The following is a 25,976-nucleotide window of genomic DNA, read 5'->3' as shown; positions in this document are numbered from 1 at the left end:
TTAATATCTAGAGAATCATTCATTCACGACACATGGAAGACGGGAAAATACTGGATTTCATCATCATGTAAAATATTTCATATCCTGTTTATTGTGGCTCAGATCCAAAGCTGTGGGCTTTTTCAAGAATATTTTCTAACCAGATGAAACAAACAATGTCTTTGAAAGGGTAGATGCTCTGCATAATTTTTTCCCCATTGGGATAATGGGTTTACCAAAACCACCAGGCCCTCCGCATCTTCCTGCCATCCTCTACTGTTCCTGAGCAGGAAATGTTGGGGCCTCAGAATCCGCCTGGATCCATGACCAACTCTTTAACCCATCAGTAGAACACATAACAACAGGCAAAAGGGAAGGCGAATGGAAGTGGCTTGCTGCTTGCATCAAACAGATGTTTAACCTAGGGATGGTGCAGGCTTCATTTGTTGGCGGTTAACTCATTCCAAGTCAAGTACTTCAAAGAGATGCATCAAACCCACCAAGCGGACTGCTTGCTTACAGAGTGATTAAAGGCTTGGACCCCAGTGCAGACAGTCTTCCTCCTCTGCCCATCACATTCCATCATTCCATAGAAAAGAATGATAACTTGGAAAGTTACAAGTTGAGACCTGCAGACAACGCTCCTCAATGCTATAGAAAACACACACAAAGGAAATGCATAGAAACCATCCACACAGAGCGTGGCATTTCTAGAGAGCCCCGTCTGTACCCTGCTCTTCAGACCTGTGTCTTCCCAATGTAGCATCTTACATCCATACACGTGACCTAGAGTTCTAGCTATCTCTGGATAGTATGGCTCTTAAGAGGAAACACAGTATGGCCATTTGAATGTAAAGTTCATTTCTGATACCAACTCAACAACTATTTCATATCGACTCTTTTGTTGTTGCTGCTAGAAGCGGTTTCACCAAAAAAAAAAAAAAAAAATTCTGAAGGGAATTCCTGGTACTACACGTGACCTGCAGGGAACGCAAGCTTTTCACTCTGGGCTCTGTTTACAGATTCTTCAGCTCACATTGCTGGAATGAGACAAATATAGCTAGTTTTGCTTTGATGTGTGGTTAGCTTGGCTTTCCAATCCTGGCACAATCATGACATTTAAGAGGCCAGGGGATAAAATTATTTTCATTCCAGCCCTTTAAACATGATAAAGACTTGACAAAAACAGTTCCTGCCCAAAATGAATTTGAACCTAAACAGGGCATATCTTTAAAACCAGAAAATAAAGTAAATCCTTTTTCTTACCCTGCTAGGTTGTGCAGAGGTGTGTGCCATTCAGCAGGTTGAGAAACGGCTGTGGTGAGCATGGGGCTGACAGAAGGACAGATTGCTCTCACTGTCCTGGGGAATGGGAGGAGAGAAAGGCTTGCTGCGAGGTATAACTCAAACTAGAGTGGGACAGGCTGCTGTCAACAAATCTCTGCCACTTTCCAGAATGACTGTGGTAACTCTGACAACGATTGGTCGGGATTCTAATAAACAAAACAAACCTCTGTTTACCGGTCTATCGACCCCGCACTCCCAAGTCAGTCATCTGAATCTTGGAGATGCTTTCTGCCTCACTTGCGGCTAGCCTTCTCTGACAGCTGAGACCAGATGAAATAAGACAGGAGAAGTGAGGTGAGCCTCCTATGAACCTCATCCATTCCCCCCGAAAAAGATCTCCTTCCTCCTCTTCAAGCCCACTCCCATTTCTACCACTCTGAAAAGGAGCTGTGGGCACAGAGGGAGAATACAAGGACAGCCGGGGGGCATTGACGAGCACAGGCACTGCCCGGGGCTGTGAAATTGCCTATCAGACACATACCTATAGACACAAGCTTGTGTGTTCTATCAACACAAGTTCGGATCTACGGGTTTGTGGCAACAGGCCTCGGTCTCTTCTTTCATTTGGGGGTTTAACGTGTCTGAAAACAAAATGTTAAAATGATTAGTCCAACAAAAGTGTCTGCCATTTGATTGTTCAGTGTTAGAGGTAGGAAAGGATGTCATTCTGCTTCTCCTATCGTCCCCCACACCTTCTGTGATGTCTGACTCACTCTAGAACGTGTTTTAGGGAAGTGTCGCCATTTTACAGTGTAATGAATAGAGTCCTTATTTACTCAGTCCTTAACACACAATCTGGGCAAACGAATAACCATGTGAGCAATCAGTGGAATAAAGGAAATTCTTTAAATTGTGGAGCGGTGAAGGGAGAGAAAGAAACCCCAGTGCCCATGTGTGAGGTCATCCTTTGAAATAAACATCTCCTTCCCCGGGGAAAGGTGGTGACATTTCCTAATTGTATGCTAGAAAATAGAAATAATGCAACAAACACTACCAACCCGAAAGAGAGTTTTCAGAATGCATGCGAAAGGAGATTTCCACCTGGAACTGGAAGAGTTAGAGCTGTGCTCTTCTCAAACACCCTGACCCCCACCCCCGTGATTGCGCGCAGCGCCAACCATGGGCAAAACCTTGATGTGTTTTGTAAATTTTCAACCATAAAGGAAATTATGCAACTGCTACCACTAAAACTGTTCAGTTCAAGAGTATGGGATAAATGTGTTTTCATCTTCCCAAAGCATTTCATTTGCAAACATCCCATCCTTTGAACAAAGCTAAATGTTGCAAGAAGGAAGAATAGGACATTGAAGACAATGAACTCTTGTGAATGATTCATTCTTTTTGTGAATTTTATTAGAGGCATGGTCTTAAACATAGAACTTCAGAGACACGTGTTGGAAAAGCCAAATAGTCCCCCTTCCTCTATATTGATAGAAACACAGTCAGTGTATAAACCTAGGTCAAGTGTGATTGTAAGCCCGGCTCTCAAAATAATCTCCTTCCCCTAAAACAAATAGGTAGTCACTACTTTAAGAATCTGGGAGATGAACTGAAGCTCTATCAATAACAAAGGAAAAGGAGCTAAATTCAGAGAGAAGATCAGGTCCTACATATATTTTCATGTCCTAAGAGATGAAGTCAGAGTAGTTAGAACAGGGCCTGAGGTGTAAGCGCATAGAGTATTTCATTGTTCACCTTTCATCCCCAGTGAGCTAGGTAGGGGTTCAGTTGTCTGCAGCCTACTGGTGCTAAACCAAAAACTCACTTGTAGCACTGTGAGGCTTGGCTTTCAGATCCAAAAACATAACAGCACGTGGAAACAGGAAGCATCCAAGCCAGAAAAGTCCAAGCAATCTTTACTTAATTTTGTGTAAAATTGTAGATTATCTTTATAAAATAAAGGACTTAAAATAAGCCGTGGACCTCTTAATTTCCACTGATTACTCTGCAAAGAAATGGGATGAGAAGAACTTCAACATGGTCACCTTGAACACCAGCACTGCTGAGATACTAGAGGCACAGAAGGTCCAGGCATGAGCAGGTCCAGCTCTCGAGATAATGAGAACTGGTTGTTATTATAGGTGGACTGTCCTAATCCAGAAATCTAAATGAGAACTGTATCAGATACCCAACGTTTTTGAACTCCAACATCATGCCACAGTGGAAAATTCCACACTTGACCTCATGCAATAGTTGCATGAAAAACAGAAAGGAGAAGAAGGGGAAGAAAGTGAAGTGAAGGGAAGAAAAGGGGAAGGGAAGGGAAGGGGAAGAGGAAGGGAAAGAGAAAGAGGAAAGGAGGAAAGGGAGGATTTGCCTAGGGGTAGCTGTTTTCCTGGAAATACTCATTGAATATCCACTTGAAGAACCTTCTCTGTGTTGAGTAGGCAAATAGAATTCTTTACAGAAGAAAATTTGGCTCACTTTGTTAAACAAGATTTCATGTTTTTTTAAATCATAATACTTAAGTTGGAAAATATGAGCTGAATCCTCACAAACAAATGCAATCGCGGGATAAGGGAATTTGCCAAGCAAATATATCACTTACATTATTAAACATCGTCAGACGGCACAAAGCACTTTGGTAACTCTATCTTATGAGAACTAAGTTCAAATCCTGTCCACTGAATGAGCATTTCAAGAGCTTTAGAAAGTGCCACATCATATCACCGAACGAGGACTAAAGCTAAAATACCATTCTGAAATGTATATACGCCATGTTATTCAGAGCACTTGATAGTGTCTAAAGCCAATTCTATAATCACCACATTTTGTAAAATTCACATCTCCAAGCTAGCCAGAGGTGAAGGCCAGTACCTGCTAGTTTCTAACAAATTCTGCCTAAAATCATTGTCAAAAGAAGCAAACAGAATTATTGAATTAATTTAAAAAACAGTCCCAAACACCACCGACTTGAATGTCACAACTGTTCAACTCACTGATTTTGACCACTATAAAACTGACTTTTAAAAAAAATTAAGTTAAAAAGGAAGTTGTTACTTGCAATTAGCCTATTCAAGTGTGCCTGAAAACTTTCAATTCTTGAGAAAAACAGAAGACATTTGAGAGAAATTACAGGAAAATGCCATTACCTGAAAAAAATTAACGTCTTATGAATCTTATTTTCAAAGCTGCATCCATGTGACCGGTCAGTTTCTTCAGGTCATTCACCCTTGTCTAGAAAATAAGACATTTAAAATAAGTGTTAAATGGATCGGGTTTCTTTGCATCTTTTTTGGTTGGATATTTTTGTCACCGAATTTCAGTTTGTAAATTGACAGTAAAAGTGAAACACTAGAACAAGACATTTTTCAAAAGGAATGTTAAAACCCCGAAATGAAACTACTTCCAGAAAAATATTGGGAAGCATTCTGTACACTCCATTTCTAGAACTGCCTCTAATAAAAATGGTCCTGTGAGCTGGTGTCTGTGTCCTGTGAGCTGGGATTTTCCTGGTCCCTGACAGGCCTGGAGAAAGATTCTCACCAGAAAAGAAAAAAACAAAAACAAAGCGAAAGAACAAACAGGCTATGTAGTCTCAGAACACCCCCAAAGTTCAGTGCCTTATCCCAAACTACTCCCTCCTAAACATGAATACAAGATACGCCATCGACAAGTAAGAATGGTTAAATAGGCAAATGAGGTGCCAATTACCTGGCCTGATGCTGGTCTGAGGGACACAGCCCTGAGTTTCTGCCTGAGGATTCGGAATGCTGATTGGGCTGTGAAGGACCATTTGGCCCCGGTGGATCTGAGAGTCTGCCCCCTTCCACCACACAGAGGTCTTGGCTTCCAGTCCCAGGTCCTTTCCTTGGCTATCTTTTAAACACAGCTTTTGCCTTTCCCGCATCGACCCCTCTCACAAATGAAAGCAATCTCACTGCACACTTGCATCAAAAACGAAAACCTACTTTTATAACCTGGCGATGTTTGTGAATACCAAATCCACGTGCTATCAGCAGAATGACACGAACGGAGAGGTATTCTGACCTCCACACCCACGTGCACGCACGTGTGCGCACACACATTCTTTTTTTTCAGACGTGCATCCTGCACCAAACCATCTCCCTGAACCTCCTTAGTCCTGGAGAGATGGGACAATTTGATTGGACAGTTACTGATGAAGGAAGGAAAGGAGAGCAAAAGGAAAAGTCAAAAGAAAGAAAGAGAGGACCACAGAAGAAAGAGAAAGAAGAAAGAAATGGCAGCAACAGCCAAAATAGGAAAGACAGAGGGAGGAAGGGAAGGAGGGAGGGAGGGAAGGAGGGAGGGAGGGAAGGAGGGAGGGAGGGAGGGAGGAGGAGGAGGAGGAGGCAGCGGAAGAGGAGGAGGAAGGAAAAGGAGGGAGAGAAGGAGGAGGCTTACCTTGCTGGAGTCTGTTGACACTCGCTCAGACACCTGCCATCATAAAGCAGGCTCACAGCTAGTTTTCGATTCCCCTCATCCATGGCTTTTCCATGATCCTGAAACCTTTTCTCTCACCCTCTGCTTTTTGCTGAACATTCCAAGTGCCTCAACACAAGAGGCACGCCTAGCAATGGCCAATCCCCTGGTAATTTGCTGCGTCATGAGTCACCGGCTCTGCTTACCCAAGGCCTGCCACAGGCCCCCGTGCTGCAGGCGCATCTCTTGGGGATGGAGGACGGACGGAAGGGAAGCGAGCTAGGGTAGCGCAATGAACACTTTGCCCAGGAACATGACCGGAAGGGAGAATGGGAGCGAGGGACTGGTCTATAATCTTTCCATATAGACAGCTCACATTTAAAAGATACTGAGCTGAAAAATGGCAAGCGAAAGCACGTGTCGTTTGATAGAAGAACAGAGACATGGACAATGTCTTGACAGAAGAAAGTAAGATTCCATGACGATGAATGATGCCCTGAGACTGGATCGTGATATACATACGTATGTATTTGTAATTAAAAGTGTCTAACCCTATTTAATACACTCGCTGCCAGGGGTATATAACAGACTCAACAATTGAAGAATGAGAAATGAGAGGCGAATTCTCTTTGGACCCACCGGACTAAACAAAGGAGAGAGACAGCCAGTCGCAAAGTGCTTCCGGTCCAGCTGGCTGAAGGAGTCGATTTTCACTTTGGAAGGAAACGAGTTTGCTCACAATGACAATTTCTCTTCTTTTTACAAACGCAGCGATGCCAGACTATCAGACTACAACTTCCCCTCTAGCTCTGCTGCTAATAATGCACAGGAAAATATTGTAACAATAACGCCCGATTCTGACATGGAGACACGTGACACGTATTTTAAAACATTGGGCATCCGTCATCTCTTGAATATAAAGCGAGCCGTGGCCCTCTCTGTGGGCTGGCCAGCTTGAACACTTGCTGCTCTGCTCAGAGCTATGTTTTGCTCTTGAGAAAGCAGACCAGGATTAGAGGTGCAAGAATACAGGAAATCCCTTGAACTCTGCAAAGAAGGAAACATGCCACATAGAAAGCATCAGATGCTTCCTTAGGGTTCTACATAACCATGGATTCTTGTTCCAAGAAAGGTATAGAAGAGCCTAGAACCTCCACATGACACTTGGAAAAAGTAGCAACCATCAAACCCAAGAGACTACATCGTTTCTGGAGCAGAAGGCCCTTGGCTAACTCCAGGGCACAGAGTACCCAGAGGGACTGGCACAAAGCTCAACTCTCTGCATTTTACCAGCTCAGCTTCGCCCAACTCAGGCCTCCTGGGGGCCTTCTGATCTCCACATTTTTCTTTTCTTTTGGCACAGCAAAGAATCAAATAGAATACAACTTGGTCTCGCCTCTTCCAAACCGAAGTTCAGAAAGAAAAGTACTAGCCTGTATTAGTTTCTCTCTGTCTCGGTTTCTCTATTTTTCTTCCTCTGTTTCTGTCTCTCTGTCTGTCTGTTTCTGTCTCTCTGTCTGTTTCTGTCTCTCTGTTTCTCTCTCTGTTTCTCTCTCTCTCTGTTTCTCTCTCTGTTTCTCTCTCTCTCTCTCTCTCTCTCTCTCTCTCTCTCTCTCTCTCACACACACACACACACACACACACACACACACACACACACACACACCTTCTTTGTACAATGTGGTACCTGCCTAACAACAGCAGCACAACAAGCAACATCTGTTTGAGAACAGCCAGAATCGAACCTTACTGCTGTTTGGCTAAGTTTCTTTTCCCCAGGACTCTGGACGGGGTTGGGGTAAAGTAGAGAAACACGAAGACCTCCATCCAGCCAGGGCGCCAACAGCTGCCCAGGCAGGATGGCTACTCCCCAAGGGCTGTCGGAAGGTAGAGCAATTTTAGACGAAACCACCGCAGCATTCGGGGTTGGAGTCCAGTCGCATAAAACCCAACGACGTAGCAAACCCCTACAAGTCCATTTGTGTTGCATAGCTACGGGCTCGACATGGGACTAGAATCACTGGGTCTTTGGCGTCGGGGGAGGAAAGGCTGATGAGGGAAGAAGGGAGTAAAAGAAGGCAAAAAGCAAGGAGAGCAAAGAGGAAGGGAGCTCTGCAGCCATTTCCCCCTTCTTTGTACAAGCAGGCATGTTTGCACACGTGCCCACACAGGGCACACACTAGTTAACCCACGCAGCTGTGGCCATGGGCAGTGGCTCCGTCACCCCCCTACACACACCCTCCACGGAGATGTGGCTTTCTGGAAAGCTCCCAGCCTTCACAAAGCCCAGATTCCCAGCTCCCTCCATGGGGGGGGGGGGCAGGGAGGAGAAGGAGCTGGTGCCAGAGAGCAATCCACAGGCATCAGCACACCATTTAGTCCCCAGCAGAAGGGTGGTCGGGGCCGGTTAGGGGCTCCACTCCCATTTCTCTCAGGACCTGGAAGAAGCTCACACACGAAGGGAAAAATGAATTCAGACAAGTTGCTAAGGAGACTTGTGTAAACTCCAAGCACAGACATCTTTTCTTCCCCTTTCCCCCTGCGCTCCATCTTACATGCCGATCACGCAGGGCTGCGGCAGGCAGGCGGGCGGGCAGGCGGGCGGGCAGGCGGCCTTGTACCAGCCTTCTGCATTAATCTTCGCCTCAACCATGCAGACTGGCAAAGCATGCTGGGTGTAGATCTCATCATCCTTCAAACTTAAGCTAAAAGGGTGTGTGTGTATGTGTGTGTGTGTGTGTGCATGAGAGAGAGAGGGAGAGGGAGGGAGAGGGAGAGAGAGAGGGAGAGAGAGGGAGAGGAGGAGGAGGAGGAGGGGAAAGAGGGACTGTTTGTAGGGAGAATCAGAATGTTAATTTGGAATTTTTTAAATATAGGTGCAGAACAAAGGATATTTACAGTGCATATTTGGGAGGCAAGCGTGGAGAAGAGTAGGCAAAGCACTCAGCGCTGGGAATTTCCCCCTGCCTGTGAATTCTGTCCTTTCTTTGTGTCCATAGACTTTGTCTCCTCCCCCTCCCCCCTCCCCCCCAGCAACATGTCAAACCAAAATCCTGCCCCCTGACAGATGTAAGCAGAGACTGAATCGCTGCACACCGCCGTCCAGGGACCCAGGTTTCTGCAGAAAACAAGGCATTCCACAAAGCGGAAGCCAGCTCCTCTGTCCCAGCTTGGCGTTTGTTCTAGACAGACCAGCTCTTTGAAACAAACTGGGACAATTCTCCAACGTCCAACTCCAGCCTGTTAAGATTCTAAGCCCGGTAGCTACTCAGAGGAGAAATCCCAGCCCAGTCGCCATTCTCTGAAACAGAGAACTTCTCCCATAGTGACACATTTTCAGTAGCAGCCCATATATGTCAACATTTGATTTAGGAGAAAATTAACATTTTCTTTCAGGACAGTGATGTTTGCACTGTAGAAGCTAATATTTCCCTTTCTCGGCTTCCTGTATTCAAATTTCTATAATTTTCCCTAGTGCAGGGAAAAGGGAGACAATTCTCTGAGGTGCAGAGGGGAACTATATGTCCCAAAGTCTGGTCTGTATAGATGTGTGTGTTTTATGTGTGTTGCACGTGTGTGGTTAAGTGTTCACATACACATGTACATTCCCACATGCTGTCATATGTATACACACATATACACACAGGTGATGTGTGCATGAGTGTTGTTCTTACAGGAATATAGTTTTATGGATTTGTGTGTTTGTGTGTGCTTCTGTTTTTATGTCGTGTGTGTGTGTGTGTGTGTGTGTGTGTGTGTGTGTGTGTGTGTGTGTGTGTGTGTACGTGTGCCTTGCCATGGTAGTAGGATCAATAAGACACACACTAAGACAGTTGGGAGGTGAGCACCTGCTTGGTCCCTTCCCAAGTTCACAACGCCAATTACCCACCAGCTATAACAGAAAAGCTCCGGTGATGGATGGAGTCGCTGCACTCTGAGGTCTGGTTGTGGACGGGAAGGAGTCTGCGTTCGGCGCGCAGAGCTGGTGTGTCTTCATGCTCCAAGAAATCTCTGCAGCTTCCCTCTCTTCACCCTGCCAAACTTTATTTCATTTTCACACTTCAGGGCTGAAGCAAGCTGGGCTGCCTCCACTGAAATCAGGCTGCCAGGCAACTCAGCGAGCGAGACAGAGAATTAGCTCCTACCCTTTGTAGAGAAAGACAGAGTCCTACAAACCGCCACCTTGCCCAGGGTTTCCACATGGGACTCCATGACACAGGACCCTTGAGTGTGGGGAAGGGGGAATCCTTGCAGTTCCTTGAGCTCTTGGCCTTACAAAGCCTATCTTTACCTGTCCCCGGCCTTCAGCCAGGATGACTCTATCAACATGACCAGTGAACCAGGTGGAAGCTGAGCTGGGGACAGCAGGGGACAGGCAATCCCCTGTGGCCTGCGTGGCCTGCAGACAGGGGAGAGACACCTGCGCTCCTCCTCAGGAGCCGGAACTCCACCACGTCTGACGCTTTGCTTGTGGGGCGATTTTCCTGTCTTTGGGGCTGGGAGTGTGTGTAGGGTGTTTTTCACACTCCTGAGAAGAACTGCATGCTGAGAAGAGGAAGCATTAATTTACACGATCGACAAAATGCCTGGTCCTGGAGTGAAGGCCCCTTCCCCTCTGCATGGCCCGAAAGCACGCTCCTGCATGATCTGCTAATTCCTTTCCAGAATTCCACCAAGGACAGAACGCAGACGTGATGGCTTTCATTACGCTGTCCTCCCCACAACCTGGCCCGGGCCTTGTGGGAAGAGAAAAGGTGACTGTGACTAAGCAACATGGCTGTGCTCCCCCGCAGGGAGACCACGGTGTTTACACAGAGAGTGAATCTAAGTAATCTAAAAAATATTATCTTAAAAAAGTATCTAATTACCTAACAATTATCTAAAAAATTTTATCTTAAAAAAATGGTAGTTTTCCATAGTAGAAAATCCTGAAGGAAATGTGCTCATTAGGCATAAAAAGGAAAACACAAAAGGCCATATTTACCCAGATAAAGGCAGCCCAAATAGCTGTCAAGGAATAAAGTAACCCAACTTCCGTGAAGATGGGTCTCGGAAAACGGGGTTCAGTGCTCACCAGCAGAACTCTTCACCTCTTGCCTGTGGTCAGAGACCCTATTTCTTCCATATTCTATAAACTGGTCTTCCTTAACGCCACCCTAACATCCAGCCTTAGGCTAAAGACCAGAATGTTCCACTTCCCCAAGTTATGTGAGCTAATACTTCCGGTTGCAGAATACCTCACAGGGCATTCAGCAACTCTCTCCTCGGTCTGGTTAGCATTCGTCTGTCCTGGCACAGAGCGTGGACATAGAGGTAAGTCAGGCTTCTTTGCCAAAGTCATAGTAGCACTGGGATCTCCACCCTCGCCACAGCTGGCTGAGGGAATCGGCAGGTGCCTCTCTCTCCCTGCGTCCCCCATTGACCAGCCATGTTACGTCCCATGGAATCCCAGGCTGTGGGACACACCAGACACCTGTACTCCAACGGCCGCCATCTTAGGTAGACTAAACAACAGATCAATTCGAGTAGAAAGTAGTCCCCGATTATGGATTCGAGTCAAGCCAATCCAGTGGTCTAGTCCTGTAATTCTGATCCTGAGCCACACAAATACAGATCACAAGCTCCCAACTCTACAAAATACTCTCGTCCATCTCGGCCCAGAGGAAAACCCATCCATCCAGTGCCTGAATTTAATAGTCTATGCTGGCTGAGTTTCCCCTCCTTTCCACTTGGTAGACAGGACGTAAGGCAAATTCAGGATTCGGTGGGGGGCAGAGAAGGACATCAAGTTTTCAAGTATCCTGTGAACATCGCTCCTTGTTTTCGACATAGTCAAATGGCTTTTCCCACAAGGGGCCTTCAAATGGTTAAGAGGCTATACTGGGTGGAATGACTCTCTAATAAAAATCATATCTCTATTCCCTCACACAGAAATGATTTACTTCTAACATTTAATATGGGCCAGACATCACCGTGGATGGCTCATCATTCCCATTTCTTCTGGTGTGGTATTTTGGGGGTGGAAGACAAGGATGGGTGGGGTATGTGGAAAGTTGAGTCTCAAGTCTCGTCTAAATGATTTACAAACAGAAAAGATTGGGAAAGCCACAGATACAGCCCCAAACAACTTCCTTATGCCATAAAGACCTCCGATGTCACCTCTTTAAAAATTTTTTTTAAACAATTAAGCCACTCATGCCAATTCATGCTGATTGGTAGCAGCTAGCTGGAATATAAACAAAGGATTCTGAAACGAGCCTCACCCTGAGTCGGAAGGAGTTTATGAACACTTGGAAAGTCACTCCTGCTTCAAGGAAGAAGGCCGACCATGACAAATGTGACTACCATTGGCCGTTCCTGATAGAGCCCGAGTTCTCCTGTCTCCTCACGGCCGTGTCTTTCTCACAAGAATAGGATCGACGTCGGCAGCTTCTAAGGTGACACATTGTCGGCTCCCCAAAATATTATTTTTCTTATTATTATTATTGACATCTTTGGGCACCTTGGCTAATAAGATAATCCAGGTTGATTTCTGTCTTGCACGAACTTGTTATTCTCACTTTTTTTTTCTTTTCCTTTGTAACTGGAGAAAGGCAAGAAAGTCAAACAAAGCCATTCCTAACCCCTGCTCCCAATCTGAGAGAGGACTGCTAACCCCCAGCCTGGCCTCTGTAAGAGAGAAATTCCTGTGCAGCCAGAACCCCCAAATCCACTTATCCTACGGCTGAATCTCTTCAAAGTCCACACAAGAAGACAGTTTATGACAAGGCCCTTCTTCCCAGGGGCAGCATCCAGAGCAGACGGCATGGCTGTGTCTCCTGGGAAGGCTGGACGGGTGCTGGCTGGTGTGGGCGTGGGGGGTAGGGGCAGGGAGCGGACACTGAAATGAAGCATGGATGGTTTCCGTCTTGCAGTGCTGATACAGCCAGACACCGCCTGCTGGGATCCCACACAGCGATGGTTGCACAGGCCGGGACTGGACGGACAGCACAGGCCGGGCCGCGAGGGGAGGGCGGCAGACTTGCCCTCTACTCAGAGCACTTGGCACAGGTGGAAGGGCCAGAGGACCCGAAGAAGGTTTGCATTGCACGCGAAACCTTGCCATGAATCTGTGTTCACCGCTGAATGCGCGGCCCATAGGGAAGGAAAGCCTATGTGCATGCAACACTGGCAGGATCCCATCAGAGACTCGTTTGCTCCCGTTAATCTAGATTTCTATGATATCTTCCAATGACAGGAGTCACGGTGGGGAATTAGAGGCTGAGCGCCACCCATTTACATTTCTTTACATTTCTCCCATGAGAAAGGGGGCAGGCGCTACCAGCCTTGGCCCTACGGAAAGAGGGTTGTGACTTTCCAGGTCGTGAACTTGTGCCAACCTTCCTTCTGTGAGCGAACGAGTTGGAGGAGTCCAGGCTCAGGGAGCTGCACAGCCGCTGGCTCATCCCTGACACCGGGAGGGACCACAGCCGTTCACCAGCCCGCCCTGCCTCCAAGGAAGCCATTTTCAAGGAGCTTTCCAGGCCTGACCAGCAAGGGGGAAGCTGGTCAGAGATGAGAAATCAAACACAACAAAATCTCAGTCTGAACAAGTTCACAGAAGATCCCCACGCTGCAGAAGAGCAGGAGAAGGGGGTGCCGGGGTTCCACTGGCGTACGCCTCCCTTCCTGCACACTGAGATCCTTTGTGTCCCCTGTGAGCTCCGCTCGGCGCGGGCACACGGGGAGCAGCCGTTGCATTGAACATGGCGCCCATGGAGGGGCCATGCTTCTGGTTCAGAGCTTCCCCTGTCAGGGGGAAACAAGAACAAGTGGATTATGAGATCCAGGGGACCCCCACCCTAAACGAACCCCCACTATCTGCCCACGCTTAGCCAGTTGTGCCTCTCCAGCGACTGCTTCTTCGACTCAACGTTTGGAGCTGAAGGATGGTACTAGATTGTTCTGAAAACCCAGAGCTGGGTTTTCTTCTGAGTTGTTCAGGGCCTCTCTAGACCAAGGCGTCACCAGATCCTCACCAAGCCCCGAGAAAGAAAACGCTGTCTCACGGGCTTCCTTACCACACACAGCTGATTGTCCTCACAGATACAACCAAGTCATTCCCACTTAACCATCTCAGCAAAGGCTCAGAAAGACACTGTCTCTGCGTCTCTGTTTCCTTTTCCATCAGATCTCTGTCTCTACCAGATTCCCACTTCTCTGCGCGCACACGCGCACACGCACACACAGACACACACACACACACACACACACACACACACACGCACCTCACAAATGGGCTGCACCAGATGGGCTCTCAATCATAGTAATCAGCTGGGAAATTAAATGTTAGTGAATCCAGCTAGTTTCCCGAATTTTCCCACTTGAGATTAGAGCCGGAGCCATCACCACGTCTTCCTCTGGGTGACTCCGGCTGCCTTTTGAAGACGGCCGTGCCAGGGATCCAGGACCGGCTTTCGTTCCTAAAGGATGTTTGTGTTTCTCTCTCCAGAGAAATTGTAGCTCAATTCGGTTTTGTTTCCCTCCTAACGACGCTATTAATACCTCCTATTTACAGAACACACACCTCGAGGAGCTCAAAACATTTACAGAAATTAACCACGTCAGAGTGGGCAGATACCAGATCTTACTTGCCTGGTTTAAGAGGAAGAAACTGAGCTATTAAGCAAGCTTCCTTGCTTGTCACCCAGACAGAACCCGTCACCCACTTGGTTCCTTCCAGGGCTTTGCTTAACCTGCCAAATGAGATGGGGATTTATGCCCACTAGCTGATCTTTCTAGTGTTTTACACACACACAGAGTAAAAGTCCTCATGTACAAACATTGCAGATCTCCCTACATGTATATGTTTCCTCTAGTAGATGATCAGTAAGTGTGATTGGCTATGTTGCATTCAACCAGTGCATCTTCTGGTGCAGTTTTCTCCCCCTTTTTCCAGATGCCTCCTCCAGTCTGCTCACTTCCCAGGCCTTGCAAGCCAGAGGTCCTGTGGGGATCCAGACCGGCTGGCGCTCTCCTGTCTCCACCCCGCTGGGCACGTCTCCTCTGGCGATGATTACAGGTTGCAGAGTGAAGAGGAAAGAACTTGGCTGTTGGGGGGGAGGAGGGGGGCGGACACATGGGATCCCATGGGACCCCATGGCAGGCCTACTCTCCCATCAGAAGACCTTGGGTGAGGCAATTAGCCAATCGGAAAGCCAATGGGACATTGGCTCTGAGTTTATTGGAGCAGTATTTCAAGCAGAAGACAATAGAACAACATGTCACTCCTCCCATGCATGACAGCACTTGTCATCCTCTACCTCTACCTCCTCTGTAGCTGGCGTTCAGGTGTGCTTCCGGAATAGGATTCTGTAGGCATGAAACACTCCCAGACTGTGTCCTTCTTCTGCAAGAGTTAGGGGGTGAGACAGCAAGATGAATTATGCAGCAATGAAGTACTGGGAGATTGTAGTTACTACTGTCGCTGCGGCATGGCTTCCTTGGGGATGGCCGTGGATTCATCTTTATATCCATGGCTCCAATCACTGGACAGGTTGATGGATGGACAGACGGAAAGACTATGACTCAATGACTGACCTAACCGAGAACTCACTGTTGAGTCAGGAAACAAGAAGCTTGAAGTGAATCACAAAGGAGGGGGGGCGGGGCGTGTCCTTCAGGAAGAAGCTAGGCTGGAAGGGGAGGGGCCAGGTTCCAGATGAGTGCTACCCAACGCAGCCCCAGCCCCTGCCAGATCTCCCGGCAGCTCCCTGTCCTGAAGACTCTGGGACTGGCCCAGGTCTTCAACAGCTTCTTTAGATCCTGGTGTGATCCAGGAACTCGGCTGTGGAGAAGCTCTCCTTTTCTTTCAGTTCTACTGAAGCACAAGTAACAATTGAGAATTGCCATAGCAGGATGTTTCAATAGATGCATTCATTGTGAAATGGTGGACGAGGTAAAGCAGATTTATCCATCTGTTACCTTAGCTGTCCCTTTATCCTTCCTTTCCCCCCTCTTTCCTTTCTTCCTTCTGCCCTCTCTTCTCCTCTCTCCCACTCTCCTTCCCACTGCCCCTTTGGTATGGTGAGAATTCTCAGTCCACCCTCTTAAAAAATGAGAGAAGATACAAACAGATGGATTGGAAGACAAAATTGTTAAAAATGCCCATGCTACCCCAAGTAGATTCAATGAAATCTCTATCAAAATCCCAATGCCACTCTTCACAGAAAAGGAAAAAAGAAATAACCCTCAAAGACCATTTGAGTGGGCTGGGAAGGTGGCTCAGTGGTAGAGCGCTTGCCTTGCATGCATGAGGCCCTGGGTTCGATTCCTCAGCACCACATAAGCAAAACGCTGGAAGTGGCACTGTGGCTCAAGTGGTAGAGCGCTAGCCTTGAGCTGAAGAGCTGAGGGACAGCGCCCAGGCCCAGAGTTCAGGCCCCAAGACTGACCAAAAAAAAAAAGACAATTTGAGCAAGAAAAATGTCAGAGACCATACATTTTCCGATTTCAAAATACACTACAAAACTACAGGAATCAAACCAGTACAGTACTGTCATAAAATGTATAGGTATCTAAGCCAAGGGAACAGTATAGAAAGCCCCCAAATCCATGTCTTATTGTCACCCAATAGTCCACACACACCCAATAGGCAAGAACATACCATGGGGAAACCCAGTTTTATTAATAAATGGTATTAGAAACTAACTGCATATCGACATGCAGGAGAATGAAATTGAACTTGCATCCCCAACTGTTCACATATGCAAAAATAAAATCCCCTCAAAACATAGCAAAGACCTGAATGTAATCCCTGACAGTGTACAAGTTCTAGGAGGAAACAATCAAGAAAAGCTCCCTGACATTGATCTGAGCAGCACATTTTGGAAACAACACTGAAGGCATACACAACAAAAGGGAAAATTGAAAAATGGGATTATGTCCATCCAAACAATCAAAAGCAAAGGAAGGCAGTGTACAGAATGGTAGGGAAACTTCAAACCGCATCTCAGATAGGGGGCTGCTCCCTTTTTACCCACAGAGGGAAGTTTTCGCATCGCTGGCTTGGGTCTGGTTCTGACTTCCTGTTTGGCTATGTTCAAATCATAATCCTTCCAGACTCTGTTCCTTCACTGCAATACAGGGTTAGATCTTCGATGTTCTTTAAGTTGTAAGATTCTATAGCCGTGGTGATCCAGTTCCCAGACTCCAGGCAGGCCTGCATGGACGCCACGTACGATGGGCCATGTGGGCCTGTGTGGGCTGGAGCTGCCCTTCGCTGCTGATCGCTTGCCAGCAAGGTGCCCTGGCTCCTTCATTCCTTGATTACTGAAGCCTACCAGTAATGGCACATCCTAAGCCATGGTTCTAAACGATTGAAATGTACAATTTGATTTTAATGTGTTTATACTAGAATTATAATAACTATATTAACATATTAACTAATAAATAGCCCAGGAAATACATTCTCTCCTCTCTCTGTGTGTATCTCTCTCTCTCTCTCTCTCTCTCTCTCTCTCTCACACACACACACAAACACACACACACATACTTACAGACTTTGAAACAGATACAATGTTAAACAAAGATGACCAAAGCACAGCAATAAAGCATTGTGCCAGAGCCTTGGGTATGGATGGAATAAAGGAATGCGTGCGATTGTTTTCATGGAACTGAGAGCCAAGTACACAGATGGCTGAGTTGAAGAGGGCCTCCCTAGCATATTTAAAGTGCAGCAGGACCAAAACAAAAAATGGCAAATGACAGTAACCTCTAATGGATTCCGAAGGTCTTAGGAAGGCAAAATCCAGAATGGATTAAGCCTCCTCTAGTCTTTGGGTGGAGAAGAATTTCTCCTCCCTACCCTCTTTTTTTTGTCGGTTGTGGGGCTTGAACTCTGGGCCTGGGTGTTGTCCTTCAGCTCTTCAGCTCAAGGCAAGTGCTCTACCGCTTGAGCCACAGCACCACTTCCAGTTTTCTGGGGATTTATTGGAGATGAGTCTCAAGGACTTTCCTGCCCAGGCTGGCTTTGAACCATGATCCTCAGATCTCAGCCTCCTGAGTAGCTAGGTTTACAGGTGTGAGCCACCAGCACCGGGCCTCCTTTTTCTCCTTTTAAAAATGATCTTTTAGTAATTCTTCAAAGAGGCTTCGACTCAACATGACAGTTTCTGAGTACAACGCATCCATCACCACTTTTGTGGTTCTCCACCCCTGTCTAGCCCAACCCCACACATCCCTTCCAATCTCACATACACACAGCGAAAACTTCTTAGAGTCATGAATAAAAGGCTCAAGGTCTTCATAAGGATGCTCTCTAAAAGAGATCTCTACCAAGGGAAAGTACTTTGGAGCCAGTCGATCTGGTTTGTCTCCTCCACCCGCTTGATGAAGTGCGTGGTTTGGGGTGGCTTTCTCGGTTACTCAGAGGTCTGATTTTCTTGCCTATAAAGTTGGACTATTACCGAGATCTGTCTCACTTGGCTGTTAAGCCAAGTGGGAAACGGTTTGTGGAGCGTGTCTAGCTTTCTGCCAGAGGCTCAGGAAGCATTGGGTCACTATTTAGAAGAAAAGTCTTCCTTTTACGACGGGGCAGCAGGTGCTTGTTCTTTGAGCCTTGTTTAGTCTTCCTTGTGAGCCTGATAAGAGGCGATGGTGATTCAGAACCTCTCCAGAGGGCCTTGCTTTTGGGGGGAGTCTCCAGCTTTACATTCTAGAGTTTCTGCGTTCTACTTCTGGGCCCCATGTTCCCTTCGGTAATTAAGATGAAACCACAAACATGAGGATTTTTGTCAAACACAGGTGTCTAAAGATTGTCTCGAAGACACCTTGAAATTGTCAAGAGAAAGCTGAGACTACTAACGAAGAGAAGGTCAGCAGTTCGGCATTAAGGAGCTCCTGGGCCTGGGAGACACAGCGTGGGCCACACACGTTCCCACCGAGAGAACCCAAAGTCAGATGCTTCTAGCCATCGGAAAAGCGGGAGCAGATTGTATGTTTTCAATGAGGAGGTTTGATAGACTATAAATGGTAGAGATGGTATTAGGAGGCAGGCTCCTGAATGGGTTCCAGGCCCTTCTAGAAGCTTCCCACAGCTCTTGCCCTGTTGCTCCCTGCCATGTAGGGGTGCTGGATTCCAGCCCTCGCCCCACAACCAGACGTGTGAGCCCCTTGGCCTTGAATTTCCCAGACTCCAGAACGGTGAGAAATAAACCTCGGCTCATTATCATCTGTCCAACACGTGTCATTCTGTGACAGCAGCTGACACAGACTAAGGCATTCACACTCGGTCACCGCAACGATCTCGAAATCTATCTCGCAAAGGTTTCTAAAGAAAGAAAAGATCAATTCCTGAAACTGCGGCCACCCTCTTTGGGCTCCTTCAGCCTAGCAGCCAAGGCTGGCCGGGAGTTCTGGATTCAGCTCCCTCCCCACGTCCCCGCCTCTCCCTCTCCTCCGCCCGTCCCTTCCCCCCACGGAAGCATGAGAAGTCATGCCCTGGCTCTCCTGCCCCTTCTCACATAGTTCTTGCTCACTGGTAAGTGCCGGCCCCCAGCAAGGTTGGGCATTCAGAAATACAGGGAGAAAATATCATTAAGTAAATTATATTTTGTCTGGGAGAACCAAGGAAATTTCATAGGAGAGAGAAAAACCACATTTGACCTGTGCAAGAAAGTCCAGCCACTTGTATGTCTCCAACTCTTTCCTTTGGCTAGGACTCCATTACATGATTACGTGTTTATGTGCTTGTTTGTTTGCTTCTCGATGGGCTTGGAGAGCTGGAGGATGAGGGGAATGGCTCTCTGGACAAAGAGCCGCTTGAGGGCTGTGAGGGCACAGTGGATGTGACTCACCAGACATGGCTGACAGACCAGAGCCAGCACCATACATGCTCTCCCCGGGTCGGAAGGGGCCCTGCGCCACTCACACTGCACTCTACAGCGGTGTCTGGTCCTTTGAGACTCTCGATAAATATTGACTGAGAAGGGGGAGAAGCATTATGAATGAATGATCCTGGGGGCGGGGAACAACAAAATGAACTTGCTTTTCCTATTCATTCTAGCCTGCAAACCACTCAACAAGTATCTGTTTGAACGCCGCGTCTGTGCCAGCCTGTGGTTTGTGGATGAATTCTCTGTGAACAAGCAAAGACGTCTGCATGACATTCTTACTCCCATGGGAAGGTAGAGAAAGACCTGATGGCCAAACAGGCAAAGCGCGAGTGCCAGCTCTTACAGCGGTGGAACACGCCGGCAGGTAACTAGAGAGACGCCAAAGGGAACGCAGACACCAAAGGACCTCCAGCACAATCCTCCTGCAGCAGGGAGCATCTTACCAATGGACTCGGGGCATTCGTCACTCTGAACCGATGGTTTCCTGTCCTGGCATATTTTCATGTAGCTTACAGGCGTGCTTGTATGCCTAGTGCTGTTGACCCCCATCAACCCTCCATCCCCCCGCTCTTCCCATTCGGCTGTGTCACGTGCCTGGCCCAGCGCCGCTGACCTCTCTGCTCTCCGCACCCACACGCCAGGTGTTTCAATGGCTTCCAACAAGCGGGAGCTTGGTGATCTTTTGTCTCCGGAGTTTTCAGATCTCCTACTGCCTGGCACCTGGCATTCCATGTAATCACCTGCATGAGGGCGTCCAGCTCAGCCGGGAAGAGCAAGCCCAGAGACAGAAGACAGGCATTTGGAAAATTAGCAGGAAACCCAAACACGGAGTGAAAGCCCTTGAGAACGGGATTCAGAAAAAGATGACGCCATTGACTTAGAATAAATTCAAGCTCAAGTGCAACCGCCGCCGTGAGCACCAGCGTGGCTTAGAAAGGTGCAAAGGTATGCCCGCTCTTAGACCTGCTCTGCCCCCTCCCCCCAGATGGAACCTTGGAGAAGGATTGCTGTTGTGGGAGCGCCTTTCAGCCCACATGTGACACACATACACATGAGGAGCTCTTTGTGCTGGTCTGTGTACCAAGAAAAGAAATTGCATGAACAGGAGCGTGCACCTGTGAGCAGGTCCTTACACCCAGTCCGTACAGAGAAGTGGCCAGGCAGATACAGAGGCCACCGCCAAGGGTTTTGAACCAAATCCTAGCTCTCCGAGGACAGTCCTTCAATTCCTCCTTAAGTTACTTCACTTCCACAGAGTCTGTTTACCTCATGGACAATAAAGTTCATTGTTAAGCCATTGAAGTTACCCGTGCCCAAGAGCTGGCCACCAAATGCAGATGACATAGAGTCACACCCAAGGGTTGTATACAGCCAAATACTAGAACCCCTTGGCTTTTCTTCTTACTCATCTTGATGCTTATAGAAATTGGACTTGGGCCTGGATTTATTCCAGGTCAATATTATAACTAATTTCTGGGTCCCTTTGTCAAGTGCTTTCATTGAGTGTTTGTGATCGTTTGCTTCTATCTGGGTAACTTCTCAAACGTGGACTTTTTTTTTCTACTTCTTAATGGAAATACAAGGCAAGAAAGAACAATGTCGTGTGGGTTCGGTACAGTGCCTTTGCTAAACAGTGAGGATTAGAGTGGCGTTAACAGCAATTGGGAGGAGCACACCTGAGATGTGCTACCCAAGAAGTGAGGGGCACTTGGCTGCAGGAAGGAAGAAAGGGGGGAAAGGGAGGAAGGGAGGGAAGAAGGGAAGGAAGAGAGGGAGGGAGGGAGGAAGGAAGAGAGGGAGGCAGGGAGGAGGGAGGGAGGAGGGAGGGAGGGAGAGGCAGGCAGGGAGGGAGGGAGGGAGGGGAGGAACTTCTTGGGGGCGGTCATCTTTGTTTCATTCTCCTTGTTCTTGTGAACATCCTTCCACATCATCTCCGGCACCTGGACGCCAGTGTGGAACGTTTGAGGATGATCCAGGAGCAGGCTGCCTGCAGCAGACAGCTTCTCCAGCATGCTGCTGTGTCTTAGAACCAAGCCCTTCCCAAGGGGAAAGAGACTCTGGAGACTTCCGGAAGCTGCTTGTCCTGCCTGGGGCAGGCGGTCCTGGGCCGCTCTGGTTTTGCTCCCTTAGGAAGAGCACACATCCATAGGAGACTTACAGGAATTGAGAGGAGGGTTCTACACCAATGGGTCAATTCCAAAACACCTCCACCAATGGACTCAACAGCCCGCCACGCGCGCTCACTCATGAAGACTCACTCCAATCACTGCACACCCAGGGCGCGCTCTAAAATACCTCTTCTGTCCTAAAACAGTCACAGAAGGAGCTTAGGATCGGGGGGTGTGTCAGCCAACGGATCCTCAGAATGACGCTCACAAATACGTTACGTGGGGCACTGCTCACTTCTCTTACCAGTGCAATATCAACACAGAGTAAGTCATAACTTGATTCTGGTACAAATATGAGTCCATTCATCCAATAAACCCCCCTCGCAGGATTAGGACCTAGACCAATAGAAAGGGATACACAGAAGGGTTTCCCCCCCTAATATTATTCACTGATCCAACAAAGAGGTAGATTTTGTGGGTAACCCGACAATACAATCTGTTCCCACGTGTTGCTAGCATACCACATTTTTAAAGATTAAAATCCTGTTGTTTCTTGGGGGTTTTGTTTATTTTGTTTTGGTACTGGGCTTTGAATGCAAGGCCTTGTACTTGCTAGGCAAGTTCTCAGTCCTTTTGCTTTTTACTTTGGTTTTGTTATTGTTTGTTTCAGATAGAATTTTGTGCTCACTTTGCCTGGACTGGCTTCAGACATTGATCCTCCTAACTCTGCCTCCAGAGAAATACAGATCTGCACTACTATATCCAACTTGTTTTTGAGGCAGGGCTTCACTAACTTTTGTCCAGTCTGGCCTTGAACCAGAATCCTCCTATCTCTGCCACCCAAGTCGATGGGAGGGATTACAGGTGTGTTCTATCACAGCCAGCCCTATATGTTCATATTTAATGCATTCTCACTTTTAAAAAAATTATTCAAACCTGACTAAATTGTCCCATCTAGCCTAAAAATATAGGACTCCATTTTAGGATGATTTCACAATTGCTATGGAAATACTGATTCAAAAGGAGAGTCCGGGATTATGTGTTAGGCCTCCAACTCCACTTAGACAAGAAGCACATTCATGGTGGGGTGCTGGCTGCTTTCAGATAAAGTTCTTTTTCGTAGTTTCCAAGGTGAGTCATGTTTGTAGTTTTGTTTTGTTTTGAAAAAGATGAACAGGGAATTGAACCAGAATGGACAAGAGAATGGCCAGGAATATACCTAAGGGCCTTGTGCCTGCGTGCCTCATTAAACATTTCTTTTTTGTTCATTCGACAAGTGTCCCCGACTAATAGAAGTGAGAAGATGAAACAGATCCTTGCAAATGCAGGAAGAAAAAATGCTTCCAACTGAAATTTTAAAAACTAAATTAAAACAAGGCGTACATTATGCTGCGGGATGAGCCTTACAAACTAGAGCACAGCTCTCTTTGTTCAGAGTAGACAGAACAGGTCCTAAAATGGGACGTCACGCTTTGTGCCCGTGGGAGGTAGGTTAAAGGATAGGACTATGGAATCTCTTGGGAGTGGTCATTATTGCTGTTTATGAAGACTATGAAGTGGCAGCCAGTGACGGAAGGAATAGGTGAAGGCAGGGAGGACTAAAGATGGAGAAAGGAAGAAGTCGCTTGGTGTTGGGCATCTGCCCACGTGCTCCCTACTTGTGCAGGCCACGTGACTCCTCCCCGGGAGGCCCCTCCCACGATGGATTAAATGCTTCCCAAACACCAGGCACATCACAAGATTCAGATCCGCCCTTAAGCTCCCACAAGAGCATAAAGAGACAGGTGACCTGCAACCATTGTATCCACTTTCTAGTCAGAATAGAAGGCAGAGAGGAAAGTGCGAGGGCTTAGTTCACACTGTCAGAAAGCGCAGAACCTGGGCAAGCCAGGGCCTCCAGCCTCTCCGATTCCAAGGCTTTCCCCAGGTGGCTGATCTCCAATCAGATTCAATCTAAAATTCAAGAAAAACAAAGGGGACAACATCTGAATGCATTCCGTATCTGCCATAGCAATTGTGACGATTTGTTGACTCCCCTAGGTTTGGGGACAATTTTATGAAAGCTGTAGACCCTCTCTCTGAAAGCATGTGGTGTGAGTGTGTGTGTGTGTGTGTGAACAAAGGAATTTCCAAATCCCTCAAAATTAAAGCTGAGAACCTGTGACCAGTTATTTGAACCCAGGCATCCCTGCGATGCGTGAACAGCGACGTCTCTTTGGCCAGCCCACCCCAGCTGATGGAATGCTGTAAAGTTCTTGGCAAACATGGCCTTGACCCTTCACAGGCCCGGCCCTGATAGATAGAGACCCCGAATGATAAAGGTGAACTTCAAAGAGAACGTAGGCTACGACCTGACTCTCACAGGACCTGTGGAGAGTCAGCGGCCATATCTGCGGGAGAAGCAAAGGACGTTGCTAGCATGAACATCAGCCCCCGCCCCCAGTTGGGCCGTGCATCTTGGTCATGACCTTGAGTGCATCTTGGTCACAACCTTGAGTCTCCGGAAACTGGCGCAGATGGCTGTGAACTGAATAGTCCTTCCGCAGACGGCGTGCAGCCCGGCAAGCCGCCGCTTCTGACGCTGTGATCATGACCCCGCCATCTGCAGCGACTGAGCTGCGGTCTCTCAGGACCAAATTCATCACACCCAAGATTCCGTTCTTATGTAAGAGTCACCTGTCGCTGGTGCAGAGCCAAGGGTAACCAAGAATGGAAAGGAAGGGGCCTGAGTAAGTATCAAGCAGATTTCTTCCCTGCGGGGCGGAGTTCTGAGAAATCTCTGTGCCCTCACATGCCCCTCACTGGAGACACTCATTTTTCTACATTCTGTCTGCATCATTACTGTCGGGCGAGCGGTGCCCTGAGAGCCACAGGCAATCTGTCTTCCGGGAGGTTCTGTTCCAGCCATGACCTCGGCTTTGCTCTAGTTTATATGTCTCTTCCCAAGCTTTGGCTCACTTTCATCACCAGCTGAATTCACCATAACACAGAGGCTTGACTCACATTACTGAAGCCAGAGAGCAGTCGGTCCATGCCCGGAGCCACACATGGATGGCCAGCCTAGGGAGAAATGGAGGCCTGGCCTCCTATTTATACTACGCTTTGGGATGTCTAGAAGATTCCTTAGCTTAACCCCCTAGAATCAAGATACAAGTGTGTTGGCTGAAAGGAAAGAACGTGGCCTTTGGAAGGTACGCAGGGAAGCGGAGTGGGAGTAGACCGCTGTGGATGGAGAAGCTGTGAGCATCCCGGAGGGGGGAGGGGAGAGTCTATCTCCTAAATTAAATTAGGATTAACAAACACGTGAGAAGGTCTGACTCTATCGCCATGGGCAAACCACTCCCTCCTCTGGGTTTCCACTTGTTCGAAGTAGGAATAGGAGGAAAGATTCTTCCTGCCGCGGCAGGCCAAGATAGAAGGTAGAAGAAAAGGCCTTTGAAGCCAACATAATAACTCCTCTGTCCAGAGAAATATAAACAACAATAAATCCAACCGCCCTCAGCTCTGGTTGTGAATGAGTTCTTTGCTTCTGTCGGAGAGGTAAAGTAGTTCACTCCTGGGGGAAAAGTTGAATGTGGCCCGGGGGCCCGTGGCCCCTTCACTTCAGTCTCACTGTGTTACACTGCAGTATGATTCATACAAAGAACATTCCATCAGTGAAGACTTTGCTAAGTAGTTACCGTGGTCCCAGGCCTGCAGCAGGGCCTGCAGAACTCACAGCTAGTAAGGGACATTTTCAGAGGGTCTACCACTCTTCCCTGGACATTCATATGCTCCATTTTTTCAAAGCTAAATACAAAATAAGCCATTATACATTTTAAAGGTCTGTTTGGTGTTTTTTGTTTTAATGAAGATTAGTTCCATTAACATAAATGAGTTTGACCAAATTTGCTTGCATTTCTGCTCACTCCCAAACCTCTACTTATGTCTTGATCTTTGCCTGCAAATGTATGAGAAGCTTCAGTTTAGCCTTTATAGGTATACTTCGGCTTCAGTTCTGATTGTAAAAAAAACAAATAAGTCCATCAAGAAACTTCTGAATTCTCAGACAAAGGCATACTCACTCCTTTCCAAAGTTATACCCCACCACAATCTCTAGATGACCCAATATTTGGAAACTTAATTCCACTTAACACTTGGTCCCACTTAAGAATTGCAGTAAGATGGTCAATACGTTTTACATACCTCTGAAATATACCAATGTAACTTCAAATCCCAGGAGTGTGTTAGTATTATTATTTGCTGTGTACTTAGCATTATCATGATGCTAAACAGTCAATAATGC

Source organism: Dipodomys merriami, unplaced genomic scaffold (assembly GCF_024711535.1).
Source record: "Dipodomys merriami isolate MVZ:Mamm:240054 unplaced genomic scaffold, mDipMer1.0.p SCAF_103, whole genome shotgun sequence".
Taxonomy (NCBI): domain Eukaryota; kingdom Metazoa; phylum Chordata; class Mammalia; order Rodentia; family Heteromyidae; genus Dipodomys; species Dipodomys merriami.
Note: the sequence above shows the minus strand (reverse complement) of the source record.